We start from the raw sequence: 15070 nt of genomic DNA, 5'->3' as shown, positions 1-15070 counted from the left end.
TGTACACAGGCAGAACACAGCACTGCCGTTGGCAACGCATATATAAGACAAAAAGTGTCTGGCGCAGTTGCTAGAGCGGTTACTGCTGCTACTATGGTAGGTTATCAAGATTTACGTGATTTTGAACGTGGTGTTATAGTCGGCGCACGAGCCATGGCCATGGGACACAGCATCCCCGAGGTAGCGATGAAGTGGGGATTTTCCCGTACGACCATTTCACCAGTGTACCGTAAATATCAGGAATCCGGAAAACATCAATTCTCCGACATCGCTGCGGCCGGAAAAAGACCCTGCAAGAACGGGATCAACGACGACTGAAGAGAATCGTTCTACGTGGCACAAGTGCAACCGTTACTCAAATTGCTGCAGATTGCAATGCTGGGCCATCAACAAGTGTCAGCATGCGAACCATTCAACGAAACATCATCGATATGGGCTTTCGGAGCCGAAGGCCCACTCGCGTACCCTTGATGACTGCACGGCACAAAGCTTTACGCCTCGCCACGGTCCGTCAACACCGACATTGGACTATTGATGACTGGAAACACGTTGTCTGCTCGGATGAGTCTCGTTTCAAATTGTATCGAGCGGATGGACTTGTATGGAGACAACGTCATGTATCCATGAACCCTGCATGTCAGCAGGGGACTGTTCAAGCTGATGGAGGCTCTGTAATGGTGTGGGGCGTGTGCAGTTGGAGTGATACGGGACCCCTGATATCTTTAGATACGACTCAGACAGGTGGCACATACGTGAGCATCCTGTCTGATCACCTCCATCCATTCATGTCCATTGTGCGTTCAGATGGGCTTGGGAAATTCCAGCAGGACAGCGTGACACTTCACACGTCCAGAATTGCCACAGAGTGGCTCCAGGAACACCCTTCTGAGTTTAAACACTTCCGCTGGCCACCAGACTCCACAGATATGAACATTACTGAGCATATCTGGAATGCCTTGCAACGTGCTGTTCAGAAGAGATCTCCACCCCCTCGTACTCTTACGGATTTATGGACAGCCCTGCAGGATTCATGGTGTCAATTACCTTCAGCACTATTTCAGACATTAGTCGAGTCCATGCCACGTCATGTTGCAGCACTTCTGCGTGCTCGAGGGTGCCCTACGCGACATTAGGCAGGTGTACCAGTTTCTTTGGCTCTTCAGTGTAGGGTGCCGCAAATACAAATGCTCCAGTAGGAATCCGTCTTGATCAGAATCTGAAAAAAGTATTGTGCGTTGTCTGATGCAGGAGTTGTCAATTAAATACACGGGAAACCACTTCTAAGACACACAAAAGCCCCAGCGGGTTGTTGCCCTTGTCGGATATTGTGCTTAACGCCAGCCAGTCTGAATATGCCTCCAATAAAGCGAAACACGTCATTGGAGGATAAATGAAATAAAAATGCAGTCTTGCAATCAAGACTGTTTGTTCCTTCATATTGTTACCACTGGTTGCTATACCAAACCGCTTAGAAAAAGTTCTACAATTCAATGGGTACACCAAACTTAAAATGAGCAATATACATATTCATTTCTTCTTCTTGTTATTATTCATGCAAGGACCCAGTGGCACCATGCGGCGTACAATCAATCAATGTCGCTTTTGATGGTTAGTCTTACTTTGTGTCCAAATTTGTTTCATCCTTTCAAAATGAAATCTCTTTCTTTCATAAGACGACGGTGTTCCAGTTCGTTTTCTAATTTCCCTCTGGCCAACTTTCCAATCACATATCTTTGGTCTGAAAGTTTTTCTATCTATAACGTCTACCTGTGTTATACCGATCCATTTAACTGGCTCAGTTTTGGCCTTACTTTTGTTTTCTCAGAATTCTACTATTTGTTTTGTCAAGCTAGTGGGTGCCAGTCTTTTGATGTGTCCGTCACATGTATGTCTGCGTATTCTTCTCTTTCCTTACTACTTTTCAGTCTATAAGTTTCTCCATCAGTAATTTTAGGTCCTAATATTATCCTACTAATCTTTCTTTCTTTATTTTGATTTTCTTCAGTAACCTTCTTTCTATTTAAAATTAAAGTTTCTGCTCCATAAGATGTTCATGTTTGATTGTAGTACTGTAATGCCTAAATTTACTGAATTTAGAAAGCGATTTTTTATTATAAATATTTTGTGTTAACCTGAATGCAGTTGCCATTTTTACAACGAACTTCGTCTGCAGCTTTTTCCAGACTGTTATCTTGTATGATTTCCCCCAAGTATTTAAACTGAGAAACCCTTTATTTTTCCATATTTCGTGTTCAAAGACTTTGGTGTTGCTTGTTGCATGTCATATATTCCGTTTTATCGAATATTTCTAGTCCTACTTTTTCCGCAACTTCTTTACGAATTTAAATTTGTTTTTGAGCTGTGTTAATATCCATAGTAAAAACTGCCAGATCATCTTCAATATACTCTAATATTACTTCTACTTAACTTCATTGACTGTCTCGATTTTTGCTCTCGCCGTTCTACAATTATGTTTTCCAAAACATATTTAAACAGTAATGGGAGAAAACTTCCTGGCAGATTAAAACTGTGTGCCGGACCGAGACTCGAACTCGGGACCTCTGCCAGGTCCGGCACACAGTTTTAATCTGCCAGGAAGTTTCATATCAGTGCACACTCCTCTGCAGAGTGAAAATCTCATTCAGTAATGGCAGAGCCAGTGTCGGTTAACATTTCCTTAGTCAGTTTTAGAGTTGTATTATGTAGCCCTCATTCCTTTAAAATGTGGAAAAGAGATTCACGATCAACTGAGTCGTAGGCCTTTTTAAAATCCACAAATGTACAAACAATAGTCTTACAAGAAATTCTTTGGTACCTAAGGATTAGTTTTAAATGAATGATTTGTTCCTGACATGATCTGTTTTGTTTAAAGCCTGCTTCGTATTCATCAATTTTAAGTTCTAACTGTTCTTAGTCTCGATTAAGTAAAAATTGTAAGAAAATTTTGTACGTGACCGGGAGAAGAGAGATTCCTCGGTAATTATTAACATCGGTTCTGTCCCTTTTTTTATGCAATGGATGAATTTGGGCAGTTTTACAGTCCTCAGCTATTTCCTCAGTTTGCCAGATACGTCCAATTAGTTGAGTGATCTCTTTTATGGTGTTAGGGTCAGCCGATTTTTGTAGTTCTGCAATTATACCATCTTCTCCAGATACCATCTTCTCCAGATGCTTTACTGTTTTTCAGGCTCTTGTTTGTTCGGTTATTTCGAGTTCGTTAGGTTTTTTAGAGTTAGTTTTGGTGCTATTAGCATTCTGTGGTTGGAATTTATTCACTGATTCTGGACAGTTTAACAGTTTTTCGAAATAATTAGCAAGTACCTTACAATTTTCTTGGTTGTTAAGAGGCAAACTGCCATTTTAATTTTTGAAGCGAAGACTTTGAGGCTGGTAACCGGTTAGCCGGCCGAAGTGGCCGTGCGGTTAAAGGCGCTGCAGTCTGGAACCGCAAGACCGCTACGGTCGCAGGTTCGAATCCTGCCTCGGGCATGGATGTTTGTGATGTCCTTAGGTTAGTTAGGTTTAACTAGTTCTAAGTTCTAGGGGACTAATAACCTCAGCAGTTGAGTCCCATAGTGCTCAGAGCCATTTGAACCATTTTTGAACCGGTTAGTTTTGTTTTGACTGTTTTATGAAAGTGTCTTGTATTGTTCATTTGTAAGTCTTTTCCGAGTTCTAAAAGGTTGGCTTTTTCTTTGTTTGTTTTAGTCTGTCGGACTGATTTCGAGGTTTCTTTTCTTACAGTTAAAAAGGTGTTGTACGTATTTTCAGATTTGGTACTATTCCAATTTTTGAATCCCTCATGCCTAGACTTGACTGCTATTTCACAATCCGCATCCCCCCCGAGGGTGTTTTTGTTTCTTTCGAAGCGGAATTAAATCTTGTGCTGTTTCGATGAACTTTTCTTTTAGGCTTTGCCAATTGTTGGATTGTTTCTGTCAAGTTCCCTTGTTAGCAGTGTCCGATTTTGGGATAACATATTTTGTTTTGAATAATTTTTGAGGATGCCGTGCCCGCTGTCTGTGCCGGCCACCGCGCCACCTCCTCGCGGCGGATGCCACCCTGGCTCCGGCAGCAGCGGGAGCAGGCGAAACATTTGTATAACTGAAACTTCCTGGTAGATTAAAAACTGTGTGCCCGACCGAGACTCGAACTCGGGACCTTTGCCTTTCGCGGGCAAGTGCTCTACCATCTGAGCTACCGAAGCACGACTCACGCCCGGTACTCACAGCTTTACTTCTGCCAGTATCTCGTCTCCTACCTTCCAAACTTTACAGAAGCTTTCTTTCAGGAGTGCTAGTTCTGCAAGTTTCGCAGGAGAGCTTCTGTAAAGTTTGGAAGGTAGGAGATGAGGTACTGGCAGAAGTAAAGCTGTGAGTACCGGGTGTGAGTCGTGCTTCGGTAGCTCAGATGGTAGAGCACTTGCCCGCGAAAGGCAAAGGTCCCGAGTTCGAGTCTCGGTCGGGCACACAGTTTTAATCTGCCAGGAAGTTTCATATCAGCGCACACTCCGCTGCAGAGTGAAAATCTCATTCTGGAAACATCCCCCAGGCTGTGGTTAAGCCATGTCTCCGCAATATCCTTTCTTTCAGGAGTGCTAGTTCTGCAAGTTTCGCAGGAGAGCTTCTGTAAAGTTTGGAAGGTAGGAGACGAGATACTGGCAGAAGTAAAACTGTGAGTACCGGGCGTGAGTCGTGCTTCGGTAGCTCAGATGGTAGAGCACTTGCCCGCGAAAGGCAAAGGTCCCGAGTTCGAGTCTCGGTCGGGCACACAGTTTTAATCTGCCAGGAAGTTTCATGTCAGCGCACGCTCCGCTGCAGAGTGAAAATCTCATTCTGGAAATTTGTATAACTGACGTAAACGACAAATACTGTCTCACACTACATCAAATCGGTCGTTAGAACATTCGGCTGTTCGTTCCATCACTACAACGAATATGAAACGCTCTTCTCATGGAATTTCCAATCACCAACTTTCTCCTCAAAGTGTGGGAATATTTTGTTGGCGTCTACCTAGGCACCTACAGGTGACAATTGTTGAACATGGAAAAAAATCGTAAATTAGTTACAAACTACGGCGTGTGCAGCATGAAAACATCCGATGTTATGGCGCAGGCGAATAGCGAAATTGTGCATGATCCGCTAAAGTGTCGGATCATCGATTCTGTCGATGACCTCCTGAATGGCTGTTTTCAGCTCAGCAATTGTTTTGCGGTTCTCGCTGTACATCTTGTCTTTAATATAGCCCCACAAAAAGGAGTCGGAAGTGTTCAGATCCGCAGAAAATGGCGGCCAATCGAGGCCTATGTCAGTGGCCCCTGGGTACTAGAGACGGGCAAACTCGTTCACTGGTGATCGCTCCTTTCCGGGAACCGTTCATTTTTACTAGTTCACCGTTCATTTGTGCTTGGTATGCAGTTCTTATGAAGAATTGAAAATTCGTAGCACACGTGACTGAAGATGGAAGGCAGCAAGATGGAGCACTTGCCTCCCCCCTGGAGTACAGAGTTTTTATTCATAAAAGAATTCTCACACACTTGTAATTTTCGTGATTCTGCAAAATCTCTTGTTTAGCTAACAGTAGCGTTACGTGGCTGATCGCAGTGAAATAATAGTATAAGGTGGCGCACGAAAAACTCACCCCGAGTAGAGCTGCTATCCAGTTGCGCACGATTTGTTGACCGCTACGAGCAGAATAGATAAACATGCTGTAATTAGGCAGTGAAGAAATTGTAAGGTACCGCTTCTGTTTTGCTCTTTTCTGCTGATGGGTAAGCCTGTGAGCCGAACGTATAAGTGAAAAATTTTGCACAGCGGATTTTATAACGCTAATTTGTCGCCCTGACACTTACACGCTCTCCAGAAGGGAAAGCTTATCATCTGCTCTATATGTGACGTCAATTAGTCGTATGCAAATCTGGTTGGTTTCTAACCGTACTCTCAGTATATGCCAGAATGTTCAGACGTGCTGACCCACAAACACTGCCTCCACCAGGTGGTTGCAAACATGAAATACACAAATAAGTAGATAGTAAAATGACCAAGGAAAGTACTAGCTATGAAATGACACACTCAGTAGTGTTAAATTCTTTACTCTTCTGCAATTTACTCTATTCAAGATTACACAGTACGAGCAACATTATAGTTCTGCCCATTCACATTTGGTAATCGCTCTGTCTGGCACTGTCCTGTGATATATTCGCGGTCGTTAATTCGAGCGCGGAATACTGACATCAGCTATGGCAATTGCAATTATATTTAGAATTACACTCTCGACTAGCAACGTGAAGCCTCAGCATAGAACGAAAAAGATACGTGATCAGCAATTTACTATACTTCCCTAACCACCGTTGCGGATGCACGACCACTACAGTGATCGCTGCAAAGGTTCTCGCCTCAGCAAGATAACATAAATTCTACTTCACCAAAAGCTTCCGTGGGCACCTCCACGGCTGCCGTGGAACACCAGACGATCCTCAGGCTCTCGCTACAAGTCCTCTGTCCCAGTAACGAGGTCGCACACCTCGCCAGGACCAACCTCTCTCCTCGACGCCCCAGGAACAAGTGTTTCTCAGTCGCTACGCTTTTTCGCAGCTCCTGTTCTTTTTTCTTCCCCCCTTTAATGTGCGTGGCCAATCATGTTGCTGGAAGGCGTTCGTTTCCGAGCGCCGACCAATCTCAGTTTTGCAACCGACCGAAGCTTCTAGAAGCTCCAAGACTGTTCCAGAAGCTTCCGCTCCGGCCGTTGGGAAAACCACCTACACGCCGCGACGCGTTTTATGAGCGAGCCCCTGTGTATTCTCCTTCTCCTTCTCCTCGTCCCCGGCCACGTGGCTCACGCTAAGCCGCGGTCCACCCGCCTGGGGTTTCCAGAGCAGCTTACGGGCGCTGCTGCCTTCAGCTCTCAGGCCTGCCTGCCTCGCTCGTGTCTTTCCCGTTCTCCCGCCAGCCTCCCGTCTCCGTCCGCTTCACTATCGCCCAACGTTCAGATATTCTGCTACAAATTAAGATCCCTAGCCGATGTCAGTATCGTTTATGGTTTCCTGTCTCGGTGTTTATACAATTAAAGGGTCTCCTTTCCGGAGTGGTAGTTGTAATGTCGCTCAAAATGATGCCACCTTCCAAAATAACAAATAAGCTAATGCAAACAACTTCGAAACAATAGATGATTGGTGGGCGACAATGAGCAGTCTAGTACTCGGGGCCGATTTTTCGTGCGCCACCCAGTACCACTGAAATGATATTGTAGAAGTTATCATATTCTCTTTACAAAACGTGACACCAGACACTCAATTATGGAGCGCGGGCTTCATTCGACTGTAAGTCGGTCTGCCTTCCATAACAATAATAATGTTCTTTTCAAATAGCTCTGAGCACTATGGGACTTAACTTCTGAGCTCATCAGTCCCCTAGAATTTAGAATTACTTAAACCTAACTAATCTAAGGACATCACACACATCCAAGCCCGAGGCAGGATTCGAGCCTGCGTCCGTAGCGGCAGCGCGGTTCCAGACTGTAGCGCCTAGAACCGCTCGGCCACACCGGCCGGCCATGCTCTTTTACCTTGGATCAAAAAAAGAGGAAAATGGCCTAATTCATCTGCATGTGTAATAACAACGAAATCTTGCCTTCTTACAAGTATTTCTTCTGCAATTTATCGAAATAGTGAAGTAAGATGGTATGCCTTTTTTTGACCTGAAAAGATGTTTGTATTACATACCACGTAATTTTTATGTAATTTACGTAATTATAAAATAAATTTTAATTACTGGTCATGGACGCTGAATAGAACACGAAAAGAACCAGAAGTTCAGAGTTCAAAAAATGTTTGAAACAGATCTAGAATGGGGGTGCGCAGTGAACGAAATGAATAAGTCGATACTGAACTAACTATGAGCAGTCGGCAGTGGAACTGCGACGAGTGGCCACGCGAAGAAGGACGAGTCCGGCCGAGCGAGACCGAGACCGAGACCGAGACAGAGGGGAGCGGGACCGAGGCTGGAACGAGACCGGCCGACGTGCCGTTGCGGGAACGAGACCGACCGTTTCCCGTTCCCGGGAACTATAGGCAGAAAGCCGCGACCGAAGTGAACTATGAAAGACCGTTCCTTAGAATTCGTTCCTCGCTCGTTCCGTTCATCTTTGGGCCCGTTAGTTCGCGAACGACCCATCTCTATTGGGTACCCCAGAGCCAGAATGCTATTCCCCAAAGTGCTTCTCGAGGATATCAAACGCTCTCCTACTTCAAAGGGGTCAAGCTCCATCCTGCATGAACCGCATCTTGTCGAAATCAAGGTCACTTTGGATAATGGGGATGGAATCATCTTCCAAAACCTTCACGTACCGTTCGGTAGTCACCGTGCCGCCGAGGAAATCACATCAATCGTTCCGTGACTGGATGTTGCACACCACACAGTCACCCGTCGAGGGTGAAGCGACTTCTCGATCGCGAAATACGGATCCTCAGTCCCCCAAAGGCGCCAGTTTTGCTTACTAACGAACCAATCCAAATGAAACCAAACCATATTCAAATCATACTAATTGCCACCGTGCCCCGCGCCCAACAGTACAGAACGACCTAACGCAAACCGTTCAGAAGTTACGATGTTTTTATTTCATATAGTTCAATACTTGTCACCCCGTACATCGGGAGCCATGATCATCACAATGAAATAAGAGAAATCAGAGCTTAGTGTTCGTTTTTGCTGCGCGCTGTTGGAGAGTGGAACAGTAGAGAAATATCTTGAAGGTGGTTCCATGAATCCTGTGCCGGGCACTTAGTTGTGGATTGCAGAGCAATCGTGTAGACATAGATATGGAAAGAATGTAGTATAAGCGGAGGACAGGTTGTTGTACCAACCCCGCGGGATGTGACAGCAAACAATGTCACACCACATTTACAGTTACTGTTAACAAGGTGTTCGGGAAATTTCTGGGATGTCGTTACTTTAACAATGACGAATTTTAACACAAATTTCACATCTAAATTGCTTACAGTCGGAACCCGCCATAGATAACACACTCTCTGCTGCACTAAAAAATTAGCATGGTGTAAGAAGGGTGAAAATAAAGTTATCTATCTTGGCTTAAGTTCAACACTCAGTAGTTTTCCGGAAACTGATGTCAGCCTTTCGACGCGACTTTATCAGTGCTCGCCAGCAACATAAAACCAGTCGAGAGAGAGAGAGAGAGAGAGAGAGAGAGAGAGAGAGAGAGAAGATTAGCTTATAGTCTCCCATCGACAACGAGGTCATTAGAGATGGAGCACAAGCTACGATTATGGAAGGATGGGGAAGGAAGTCGACCGTGCCCTTTCAAAAAAAACACTCCGTCTTCAGGCCACAAGTGGCCCATCGGGACCACCCGACCGCCGTGTCATCCTCAGAGCAGGTTGCGGATAGGAGGAGTGTGTGGTCAGCACTCCGCTCACCTAGTCGTTATGATGGTATTCTTGACCGAAGCCGCTACTATTCGGTCGAGTAGCGCCTCAATTGGCATCACGAGGCTGAGTGCACTCCGAAAAATGGCAACAGCGCATGGAGGCCTGGATGGTCACCCATCCAAGTGCCGGCCACACCCGACAGCGCTTAACTTCGGTGATCTCACGGGAACCGCTGTATCCACTGTGGCAAGGCCGTTGCCCAGCGTGCCGTTTCAAGGGAACCGTAACGGCATTTGCCTGAAGCCTTTCAGAGAAATCACAGAAAACCTAAATCAGACTGGCCGGACACGGGTATGTACCGTGGTGCTCTCGGATGCGAGTCCAGTGCGCTAATCATTGTGCCACCTCGCTCGGTGTAAAACCAGTTAATTTGGTAGCGCAGTGGCTAAGATTTTTTTCCGATTTCGCGTCCCGTGTGCAAATCCAGTCTCATGTTTTGTCTTATTTTGTTGCAGCAGAAGTACGTCTAATCAATAATTTTTGCGACTCCCAAAATAAAATGTAATTATTAACAAAAGATATTAACGTTTCAAAACTTCTTAAAAATAGTTTGTACCATCAGAAATGTTATATAGCCTTACATAATTAACAGTGACTGAAAATTCAAAACATGAAAATTTTAGTATTTCAATTTCTACTGTGCATTCATCTTTTACTTTTCTGCTTCATGCGTTCGTACAAACTTCCAAAGCATAAAAATGCGTAGCACCAAGAGAAACATGCAGAGGCGTATGTACCACAATCGCATTTTTGTACTTGAACATCAGTGGGGAAAAGACCCGACGATCAGGGGATAATTCTGCTTTTCTCGAAAGCTGGAGCTTGTAAGTGAAATGAAGTACGTCTCTCGTCAGGCAGACCGGCCGTCTGGGGCAAGCTGTTCAGTTGGCGCTACTTGGATGACTTACGTGTCGATGAGGATGAAACGATGATGAGAACTACACGGCAGCCGGTCCCCGTGTGGAGGAAGTACATCCAACCCCGCCGCGAAGCGAACCCGGGTCCCTCGCAAGGCATTCGGCTGCGCAGACGTGTGGTGGCGGACAGGAGGCAGTTGAAAATGGATCGATGTGTGTACTTTAACTGCATCTCTCCTACTTGTGATTTCCCTTAGCTGTGCGAATGGATTTTTCAAAAAATGGTTCAAATGGCTCTGAGCACTATGAGACTTAACATCTGAGGTCATGAGTCCCCTAGAACTTAGAATTACTTAAACCTAAGGATATCACGTACATCCATGCCCGAGGCAGGATTGGAACCTGCCACCGTAGCAGTCGCGCGGTTGCGGACTGAAGCGCCTAGAACCGCTCGGCCACAGCGGCCGGCAATTGATTATTTACCTGTCAGTAAAAGCACGCGTCGCAGTGTTTACACAATGGCGTACACTTTGGCGAAATTACTTTTAATGAACATGTCGGTGTTCCGATTTCATCGCCAAACATCCCACTGTATAAAGAGGGCTCGTTTTCCCTCCCTACGAGTCAATAATGACCAGAAACAGCTCCATTTTTGCGTAATGCTGCAAAATTTTGCCCAGAAACTGATGATAGGTTTCTTTTGTGAGTTTTCCGGATTTTGTGGCTATTGCGTACGCAATCTTGTGTCGTTCCATTAATGGACTCGAGGACCGAAGTTGCCACTAACTTGTTGGAGACAAACGAAGAGGCCGGACGTTGTGGCCGAGCGGTTCTAGGCGCTTCAATCTGGAACCGCGCTACCGCTGGCTCGAATCCTGCCTCGGGTATGGACGTGTGTGATGTCCTTAGGTTAGTTAGGTTTAAGTAGTTAGGGGACTGATGACCTCAGATGTTACGTCCCATAGTGCTCAGAGCCATTTTGAACAAACGAAAACTGTTGGTAGCAGTTCTCCGTGTCAACTGCGATGATAAAATCGATTTTTAATAAGATCTGAAATCTTTATTTCTTCTGCATTTAATTGCATTGAATTTCACGATCTCGTACAAAATAGTTCCGTGATAACAAAACGAGGGGCGAAATTTGCGAACTTTGCTCTTAGCCACTGTGCTACTATCTGCATCTACATGATTATTCTCCAATTCACGATTAGGTGCGTGGCAGAAGGTTCATCGAACCACATTAAACTGTAAGCTACTTCTCTACCGTTCCGCTCTCGAACACCGAGTGAGAAAAACGAACACTTAAATTTTTCCGTGCGAATCCTGATTTCACTTATTTTATTATGATGATCATTTCTTCCTAAGGAAGGTGAGCGCAAACAAAATATTTTCGCACTCCGAGGAGGAAGCTGACGACTGAAATTTCGTGAGATGATCCCGCCGCAGCGAGAAACGCGTCGTCTGTTTTGATGATTTCCCCCCCAAATCCTGTATCGCGTCTGTGTCGCTCTCCCCCCCCCCGTTCTCTGAACTTTCTCGGCCTCCTCCGCCGTCCAGTCTGGTAGGCACCTCACGCCGTGCAGCAGTGCTGGAAAAGACGACGTACAAGCGTAGTGTTGGCAGTCCCTTTAGCACATCTGTTACGTCTTCTGGGTGTTCTGCCAATGAAACGCCGTCTTTGGTTCACCTTCCCCACAACGTTTTCTAAGTGTTCTTTCCAATTTGAGTTGCTCGCAGCCGTAATTGCTAGGTATTTAGTTGAACTTACAGCCTATAGATTAGGGTGATTTGTCATGTAGCTGAAATTTAGCCGATTCTTTTTAGTGCTCATGAGGATGACGTCACACTTTTCATGATTTTAGAGTCAACTGCCACTTATTGCATCATATAGATATCTTCTCTAAATCATTTTGCACTTGGTTTTGACCATCTGGAGACTTACATGACGGTAAATCAGAGCATCATCTCCAAACAATCTAAAAGCATCTCCTAAATCGTTTCTATAGATCAGGAACAACAGAGCGGCAATGAAACTTCCTTGGGGAATGCCAGATATTACTTGTTTTTTAGTCGATGGCTTTCCATCAGTTGCTACGTGCTGTGACGTTTCTGACGGGACATCACGAATCCAATGACACAACTGTGACGATACTTCATAGGCACTAAATTTGATTAGAAGACGCTTGTGAGAAACGGATTCGACAGCCGTGGGTAAATCTAAAAATATGGAATCAATTTGACATCCCCCGTAGATAGCACTCATTGCTTCGTGAGAATAAAGAGCTATTTGTGTTTCAGAAGAACGATATATTCTGAATCGGTGTTGGCTGTGTGCGAATAAATCATTTTGTTCGATATGATTCATAATATATAAGAAACTATCAGCCTATCGGGCTGATAGTTTTTTATACACTCCTGGAAATGGAAAAAAGAACACATTGACACTGGTATGTCAGACCCACCATACTTGCTCCGGACACTGCGAGAGGGCTGTACAAGCAATGATCACACGCACGGCACAGCGGACACACCAGGAACCGCGGTGTTGGCCGTCGAATGGCGCTAGCTGCGCAGCATTTGTGCACCGCCGCCGTCAGTGTCAGCCAGTTTGCCGTGGCATACGGAGCTCCATCGCAGTCTTTAACACTGGTGGCATGCCGCGACAGCGTGGACGTGAACCGTATGTGCAGTTGACGGACTTTGAGCGAGGGCGTATAGTGGGCATGCGGGAGGCCGGGTGGACGTACCGCCGAATTGCTCAACACGTGGGGCGTGAGGTCTGCACAGTACATCGATGTTGTCGCCAGTGGTCGGCGGAAGGTGCACGTGCCCGTCGACCTGGGACCGGACCGCAGCGACGCACGGATGCACGCCAAGACCGTAGGATCCTACGCAGTGCCGTAGGGGACCGCACCGCCACTTCCCAGCAAATTAGGGACACTGTTGCTCCTGGGGTATCGGCGAGGACCATTCGCAACCGTCTCCATGAAGCTGGGCTACGGTCCCGCACACCGTTAGGCCGTCTTCCGCTCACGCCCCAACATCGTGCAGCCCGCCTCCAGTGGTGTCGCGACAGGCGTGAATGGAGGGACGAATGGAGACGTGTCGTCTTCAGCGTTGAGAGTCGCTTCTGCCTTGGTGCCAATGATGGTCGTATGCGTGTTTGGCGCCGTGCAGGTGAGCGCCACAATCAGGACTGCATACGACCGAGGCACACAGGGCCAACACCCGGCATCATGGTGTGGGGAGCGATCTCCTACACTGGTCGTACACCACTGATGATCGTCGAGGGGACACTGAATAGTGCACGGTACATCCAAACCGTCATCGAACCCATCGTTCTACCATTCCTAGACCGGCAAGGGAACTTGCTGTTCCAACAGGACAATGCACGTCCGCATGTATCCCGTGCCACCCAACGTGCTCTAGAAGGTGTAAGTCAACTACCCTGGCCAGCAAGATCTCCGGATCTGTCCCCCATTGAGCATGTTTGGGACTGGATGAAGCGTCGTCTCACGCGGTCTGCACGTCCAGCACGAACGCTGGTCCAACTGAGGCGCCAGGTGGAAATGGCATGGCAAGCCGTTCCACAGGACTACATCCAGCATCTCTACGATCGTCTCCATGGGAGAATAGCAGCCTGCATTGCTGCGAAAGGTGGATATACACTGTACTAGTGCCGACATTGTGCATGCTCTGTTGCCTGTGTCTATGTGCCTGTGGTTCTGTCAGTGTGATCATGTGATGTATCTGACCCCAGGAATGTGTCAATAAAGTTTCCCCTTCCTGGGACAATGAATTCACGGTGTTCTTATTTCAATTTCCAGGAGTGTATATTTTAGATTATCACGATTGCTGACTGGACTGCAATGTTGAAGGTACTAAAATAGTCCATAATGTTCGAGCTCAGTATATGTTCCAAAATCCTACTGCAAATCGACGTTAGGGATACGGGTCTTTAATTCATCGAATTACTCCTGTTTACTTTTTTGGGTACTGGTGTGACTTGTGCAACATTCCAGCCTTTGGGTACAGATCTTTGTGCGAGCGAGGAGTTGTATACGATTGCTATGTACGGAGCTATTGTATGAGCGTACTCTGAAAGGAACCTGACTGGTACGCAATCTGCGATGGAAGTATTGTCTTTCTTAAGTGTTTCGAGCTGTTTCACTACACCGAGGGTATCTACTTCTAAATTACTCGTGTCGGTAGTCGCTCTCGATTCGAGTTCTGGAGTATTTGCTTCGTCTTCTATTGTGAGGGAATTTCGGAAAACAGTGTTTAGTAATTCTGCTTCAGTGGTGCTGTCATCGACCCCACCAGCGTCGTTATAGCGCAGTGAAGGCACGGATCGGGTTTAACGCTGCGCGAGTACCCTGATGAAGTCGCATAGAAATGTCGACCGTCATCTTCTCGGAAGTTCGACTGTGTCAGAGAGCGACCTCAGACGGGTTTCCCTCTGTTAGGCTTGGCGTCGGCTTGGCGGCGCCGAGACACTCGCAGGGGACGGTGACTGGGCTGCCTGCACGAGCCTCGGCTGTGTGTGTGTGTGTGTGTGTGTGTGTGCCGCGTGAGCAGCTGGCGGCCGCGCTGCCAGAATTAGCCCCCGGACAGGCGCGCCGCGCTGCCGGAAGCCCGCTCCGTTTATTTGGGGCCCGGCGTGGCTGGAGCAGAGCAGAGCAGTTCAGAGCCGGCAGTCGGCGATGGCCGCGGGGGCGCTGCTGGTGGTGGCGAGTGCGGTGGCGGCGGCGGCGGCGGCGGCGGTGGGCGG

At 46.7% G+C, this 15070-nt stretch overlaps 1 pseudogene; it reads right to left on the bottom strand.

Annotated features, from left to right (window-relative positions):
• Positions 1 to 9524: 9524 nt before the first annotated feature.
• LOC126197021 (5S ribosomal RNA) lies at positions 9525 to 9642 on the bottom strand (annotated as a pseudogene).
• Between the last annotated feature and the right edge of the window lie 5428 nt (positions 9643 to 15070).

This window comes from Schistocerca nitens, chromosome 7, assembly GCF_023898315.1.
Source record: "Schistocerca nitens isolate TAMUIC-IGC-003100 chromosome 7, iqSchNite1.1, whole genome shotgun sequence".
Taxonomy (NCBI): domain Eukaryota; kingdom Metazoa; phylum Arthropoda; class Insecta; order Orthoptera; family Acrididae; genus Schistocerca; species Schistocerca nitens.
Note: the sequence above shows the minus strand (reverse complement) of the source record. Positions and strands in the feature narration are given on the sequence as shown.